Source organism: Morone saxatilis, unplaced genomic scaffold (assembly GCF_004916995.1).
Source record: "Morone saxatilis isolate NCDOM2014 unplaced genomic scaffold, NCSU_SB_2.0 Contig15, whole genome shotgun sequence".
In the NCBI taxonomy this organism is placed as follows: Eukaryota; Metazoa; Chordata; class Actinopteri; family Moronidae; genus Morone; species Morone saxatilis.
In genome coordinates, this window is record NW_023339707.1 from 1,676,794 (window position 1) to 1,684,001 (window position 7,208).

The window sequence follows — 7,208 nt, forward strand, 5'->3', positions numbered from 1 at the left end:
GATTAGTCAAGAAAATGATTGACAGGTTCATCAATAATGAACATCATTTTAGCCATAGTGGTGATTCTCAGCCAGCGGTCCTGGGAGTCCCAGATTAGAGAGTTTCCCCACAGAGTGCACAGAAAGTACACTCTTTCTGTGTACGGGGCACCCAGCGGCAGCCCCCCTCCTGTATTAGGAACCACTCAGTACTGGGTCACCGTTGACATGTTGTTGCTAATTGGAGCTCACCCAGCAGTGACAACAAAACGCCTCTGGTGGCAATAAAGCCATCATTTGTGAACCACCTCTCTTTATTGGCCTGCACTGTAAATACAATCTCATTTACCAACAAATGGCTCAATGGGAAATGGTAAACAGCAGCTAGGGGGGAGTGTGTGGATCACACACAACTTCAGACGCAAGTGAGGAAATAATTCCTCTTCCTTCTTCAGATTAAATGCCATTTCTTTTCCACTCAGACACCCTCTCCTGAGTGGGACTGAAGCTGTCTCTTCCTCAGTCTACGTTCTGGTTGCTTTCTCCGTGTGTGTGTGTGTGTGTGTGTGTGTTCCCATGGGAGGGGATCTACTCAGTCAGCAGTGAGAATACAGTCATTAGGACCAGATTGGCTGCTTTCTTGTTTGTGTGTGTGCTGGCGGAGCCTCATGTGTCACATTAAATGTATGCACCGTTCGTCTGGCTGTTATGTGTCGCTTCCTGTGGGTTTAATCACTGCTAATATCAGCGTCAAAGGCCCTTTCACTTGTTGGTATCCACATCCTCTGATTCTCTTTTTTTTCTTCCACTTAGCTGTAAACTATCTGAATAATCAGAACTGGAGCGTCCGCGTAGGTTTCTGGCTCGGCCCGTTTCCTGTGCTTTTTCGTGATCAGATACAAGACTTCCGACCAAATGAAGTAGTTCTAGGCTCCCAACCTGGTTTCGCACACTGCTGCCCCCACCGCTGCTTTTCGGGCTAACTTGATTGCTTGACGGGATTATGATCTGTATTTTGGTGTGCAGGCAGGAGTTTGGAGAGAGTGATAAAAGCAACCCCACCCCCGACTCACCCCTAGAGGGGGAAAAAAGGCTGGTGCAGCCATTTGCATGAACTGTTCCACATGAATGGAGTTGATGAAGCAGGGTTTAGAAGTATTGTGGTGGAAACATAATATGATCCCAACAAAGGGGAGCATTCAGCAAACACCACCCCCCAAAACATCCACCTACCCCGGGCCAGCCACCCACCTCAGACATACACGCACTCACACCCTCCCTCTCTTACCTACTTTTTGCTCCTGTCTGATTGGAACCAGAGTGGTCTTGTGGGGGCAGCAGACTTGTTGTTGAGGCACAGAAAGCAACTGCAGAAGTGTTTCCAAGCAGCTTCCCTCCACTCCTCCACTGAGGCTTCTTTCAAAGGAATCTGCCAAAGAAAGAGAAATCCTTGAAGACCCTCGAAGTCCCGGAGAGTGCCAAAGTCCTGCCATGCATGGTGAATACCCACTCTTGGCACACACTTTCATTCAGACTCGAGTGGGCACACCTCAAGGACCCCCACTTTTCAGGGGCCTCTTCTATTTTTATAAGTGCCTACAGGGCACCCAAGTGTTAAGCCCGAGGCTCTTTTAAGCCTCTACCCTGCTTTTTAATTTGACTCCTCCTTTCCCCCCTCAAGTAGCCTGTTTCAAGAAACGCTAATGAGGGAATACATGCTGGGTAGGTGTTCAGGAATATCGCTAAACTGATGGCAACAGAGCTCCCCTTTGTCAGCACATTTCAGCACAGCCGAGGCCTTTGAAAATGTTCTTGGGGAGGATGTGAGGCAAAGTGCTAGACTGCGTCGCACTGCCTTCCACCTTTCAGCGACACAAGAAAATGCCATCATCTGCACGCTGCCAGCAGAGGAATATTAATGAGGGCGTTACAAAAGTGTTAGCAGCAGTCTCACATGCAGACAGACACAGGAAGTGATATTGCCGCACTTCCCTCCTTGCAGACGGTTTTTTGAGAGCTTCCTTCTGAGACACACACATGTATCTGAATCACAGAGCGTTTGAGTGAAAAGAGCGTTTCACTTTTTGCTGCGAGTGAATTTGCAGTAAAAGTTTGTTCTTCGTTCTTATCTCGTGTGATGTGAGCGCCGCCGCCGATTGTAAACACTGAAACGCAGAGAAATATTCAATTGTTTAAATGAGTTTATACACTGGGTGTGGAACAGTCCTGCCAGCCCTTGGCTGTGAGTCTTCTGGTTTCTGGCTGGTACACATGTGGGTGGCACACATAATCAGTGGCTTTCCGCATCAGGATGTTTAGATAAGGATTGCGGCTGCAGATTTAGTATGTTTCTAACTTTCTAATTCACCCTCAAGATGATGTGATTTCTACCCAATCCGTCTGTTTAAGGGAGATATGAAAAAGAGACAGAGGGTGGAGGAAGGGGGGGTCGCTGGCTGCTCAAGCTTGACTCATACTTTGGTTTAAAAGCGGCGAGTTTACGTCAGACCGAATGGCAGGGATCCTGTTCAGTCTCAATCTGTGTTTGTAACAGCTCGTCCAGTTTTGGAAAAAGAGCCACTTTTCTTTGATGAAGTCATTTTTTCAGATGAATGCTCATTCATTAGAGTCAGACAGGCAGCCGGTCTGTGCTTACATTCCAGACCTGCCACTCCTTCAGAGAGTTGAAGATGTTTAACACAACCGATATATCAAACAGTGCTACCGGGCTTGAATGAAACATGTCCTTACAGTCAACCATGACTGTTGATAACAGTCAAGGAAGTCCAGATTTCCTCCTTATTCAATGATTAATTTTCATTCTGAAGTGGTGGGAAGTGATTTGTTTAGAGACAGACGTCTAGAACCCAGACAGAACAATAAAGCAGGGTAGAAGCCATTTTGTGTTTATGCTCCACATATGCTGTGTTACTGTGTTGACAGCCAGCACATTCCTGCAGGCTGTTTCCATGCTTTATCCTGTGGCTCATTGCAGAAAGAGCAGAAACTAAAGCCGACTACTTTTAGCATGTGGAACTACTAAGCACTGGAAATGGTCAAAATTACACCAAACTTTTGTCATTTGCCGGCTGGTTTGAAATAGGGCTGCAACTAACCATTATCGATTAATGTGCATATTATTTTACCCATTAGTTGTTGGCTCCAGTAAATATAAAGAAGTGTGGATCAGTGTTTCCCACAGCCCAATGTGATGTTCTCAAATGTCTAGTTTTGTCCACAAGCAAATATATTTAGTCTACTGCTATAGAAGACTACAGAAAGCAGAAAATATTCCCATTTAGGAAGCTAGAATTTCCTTAACAAATGACTCAAACTGATTAAACAATTATCAACATAGTTGGTGATGCATCAGTTTATCAGTCTATGCAGCTCTACTCCCAAAGTGTTGGACCTAAATATTTGGCTGCAATTCTCTAATGTGCAGGAGCTGAAACTTCCCTTTTTCATTTCCAAAGCACCCCCACCCCTGAGAAGCCCCCACTGCTGCTTGGGATGTCTGGCCTCCAGCTGAAGGGGCCGCTTGTTTCAGGAGGGAGGTGGGGCAGTGGTGGTGGGGGCTCAGAGGAAGTGAACTCCCCAAGGGGATATAGGCCCATGTCCTGTTTCATATGCAAGGCGCAGTGTTGGCTAAGCCTGCTGACAGCCAGCCATGTCCACACGGTGGACAGGACAACAGCTGGTAGCTGTGCATTTCAATGGCTACTGAGGGAATATTTCCATTCTCTTTTTATGGCTGTTTGGCAAACCGTGACCGTTGCAAAAGTTTGCTCTGATGGCGTGGGTGTGAGGAAAAGTGTCTTGAAGAGAGTCAATTCTGCATTTTCAGTTTTGATGCTTCTCTTTTTTTGCTTTTCAAAGGAGGAAGCTACCAATTCAATTAGGCCCGTATTATGAGTTGTGTGGGCCGGCCAGGCTGCCAGTCTGGGTTTCTAATGGAGGACAGTCAGTCCATGCTGTGAGGCAAGACTGAGGGCCAGAGAGATCAATGCCACATTGACATTTGAGTGTCTTTATGTTAAGAGTGATTGAAAAGTCCATCACTCCTGGAGCTCAGTTAAACTGGAGTGACAGACCCACAGAGAAAATTTGTGGCGTCTTTCCTTTCTGCCTCTTCTGTCAATGACACCATCTTGTCCAAAATATAGCAGTAAATATATAAGTTCTGGATTGGCCTAAATGAATGCATTGCATTTTCAGAAACAGAGGCTTCTTCTTTACAAAGAAAAACACCTTTTTAGAGATTGTACTGTAATTGCTCTTAGCCTGAATTGTATGCAAATCCAAGTCAATTAAAAAGAGGGTGTTTAATTAATAGTTAAGTTTGTGTGCTCAAACTTTTGCTAATTACTTTCCGCATATTCTGCTGATTTTCCAAAGCCATTTCATTTTTCTTCCCGTGTGCAGGAAATCAACTGCAAAAACCTCGTTTATTTTGCTCTTTTCTGCTTTTTTGGGGGGAAAACCCTCAGCGAAGAGGAACTTTGCTCCAAGGCTCTCCGACAAAAACTTTGAGGAACAATTGTGTCGTGAGATGAATCGTCTGCCTTTTTAAACGTCTATCTCGGCGCGTGTTTCCACCGCGGCGGTAGACAGGAAAGCACCCGTCACGTGAGAAAGAAGGAGAGAGTGGCATCACAGGTTCTATGGCTTGTTGTGTTGTCTGGAAATATTTCCAAACGACTGCCATTGAAGTTGCAGCGGAAAATGAATTAAGTGCAGTGATTCTTTTCATACAGCATGTCTCCCTGCCAGAAGCTGTTTATTTCAAAGCCTTTTAAAGTTCTGTGAACAAAAGGGGATTTTCCCAGTTGCTGCTGGATTGTGCACAAGGGATGAAAGCATCTAGAGAACTTTGACTGTTTTTCTAAAAGAAAGGGCTTCCGGGGAAAACATTGTATTTCTCAAAGTGAGCAATTGAAAAATGGAATCTCTGTATTTAAAAAAGTATCTATCCCTACCCAGAAATTGATCGCCAGATTCTATTAAAGGTAAAATAGTCTATAGTTTGTATTTCAGGGAATGAATTCAGCGTCTGTTGAAGGACAACTCAATAATTTAAAACCCAAACTGCATTAACTAATGTTTAATTTAGGTACTACCTTGTGCAAGGCAGCTGGATTTGTGAGATCACATGAGAATCCATTTTGCCAGGTTTCAAGCTACGCGCCTGTGAGCTTTGGACCAAACAGAGTCCCGTTGAGGAACTAACAAAAAACAAAACAATGGCGGCTTTTTTTTCATTAGTCCATGATTGTGATAAACATATGGTTAATCCAATCACCTGCCAAGTCTTTGAAAGTTCCTGCCCTTTTCCAAACCATTTCTAAGGGCGACTTCCCATCTGGCGCAGTCGGTTTATCTTTGCGGACCAATAGTGGTCCAAATCACCAACTATGCACATCTTTCTCAGGTAGGCTTATGGCAGGCAGTGAGATCAAAAAGCTCAACATGACAGCTCTCAAGTCTCATTCAGGAGGAGAAAATAACCGAGGTGAAAATGAGAAGTTCAAGCCCTCATTGCCAGCCACTGTCTGCCCTCCACCCCTCTTGCCTGCACTACCATCCCCCGTCTCCTCTGGTCCACTGGCTTTTCCATCCATCAGCAGCGTCTTCATGTGACAAATGGACAGAGCGGCCGGCCGAGCACTTTATGAAGAACTGGTTGGTTGTCTTTGTGTGGAGGAGGAGACAAGGGGCAGGGAAAGGAAACCAAAGCTCTCTGGGGCTACTGGGTTACCTCCCACCTATCCATCGTCCATTCAAAGAAGTTAAAAAAATAGTCGCTGCTGCCGCTGTTTTAAGCAACCATACATGTGAGCTGTCTGGGAAAGTGGTGCACGCAAAGCTCAGAGCACGTGTGGAAATAAAGTAGTTCCTCCCACTCTGTGAAATCCCTGTCAGAATATTCAGAGCCTTCCGATAAAGCGTGAAGCTAGCAAGCACACTCAGCTTGCAGTGGCTATTCTTAAGTCTTGGAAGGACCTCGAGCGTGTCTCATTAGAATTACTCTAAGATCGGCACGGAAGGAAGAACCCGGTGACCTCCTCCAGGTGTCACGTGGAAAAGAAGCTCAGATGGTGCAATTGCACGTCTGGCCTGACCGTCGGCTTGAACGACGCTGTGTCATTTGTTGGTTTTTTGTGAGCCATTCAATATTGATGGAAGGTTTCCATAGTCGGTGAGGTCTGGCGTGCTTATTTAATGAGAAGCTCTTTGAAATATTCATCAACACACATGGCACTGTAAGCCCAGGTATTGTCTTAACTACACATCCCCAAGCACCATCCTTTAACCCTTCGCCTCTTTTGACCTGCCCTATGGCTTCTATACTCAATTTGCATTTTTGTATTTGCCAAGTGGCAGAAATGTTCAAGCTAAGCACAGAGTTTCAGAGTTTCACAAGGTAGGGTTTGGGTTGAATCACGACACACAGATGTCTTCTGACCTGTTCTCAGTTGAGATTACAGTGTTGTCTGGATGGGGTGGCTCCTCCTGCATTTGTGTATGGATTGCACGCATGATAAACGTCATCCTCATATCTGGGAGCAGCATGCTATCTGTTTGTTTTGACATACAGGTTTGTATTGCACTATCACAGGGCTGAAAGGGAGATGAAGTGTTGAGAAAGACACGGTGTCTGACTGGTAATGCTTGTGTCACATCACATCATCCATGTAGGACAGGCTTTGCTTAAGAAGGTACATCTTTTTTTCTTGCTTTATCAGCACTTTTAGCCCCAAAAAATAGATTTTGAAAATCACTAAAACCACACGTCGCCTTAAATGTAATATTAACAGTGCATGTAGGTGGTTGTCGGTGAACAGCAGGATAAACTGTGGCGCTGGCTGGTGTTAAGGATGTGGGTTTAAAACAGGAAAATACAGCCAGGGGAGCTTTTATTGTGAAATTGGAATGGTGGAATGGGGGGTTTACTTTGTGCTGCGTCAGCCCAGGAGTGCCCTTTGTATATGACAGCAGTGTTGGCCTCTCAAGTTGCCCCACCCCCCACCTATTTTCCCCACGTGCACCCATATGTTTGGGAGAGCAGCCAGCACCACATGACCTTTCCCTCCCCAAATAAAGAGGTGACCCGCATCACCCCTCGATTTTCTTGAAGCGCAGCGGCCAATCGTGTGCTGCTGAGCAACTCCCACGGGGCAGGTGGCTGTCTGATGAAGGCAGCTAGACTCACACACACATGCACACAC

The 7,208-nt window shown here is 45.6% G+C and overlaps 1 protein-coding gene across 1 annotated transcript in view; it reads left to right on the forward strand.

Moving 5' to 3' along the window:
* Positions 1–7,208, forward strand: part of skia (v-ski avian sarcoma viral oncogene homolog a) — a gene marked incomplete in the record, with an annotated part of 69,773 nt that overhangs the window by 1,994 nt on the left and 60,571 nt on the right.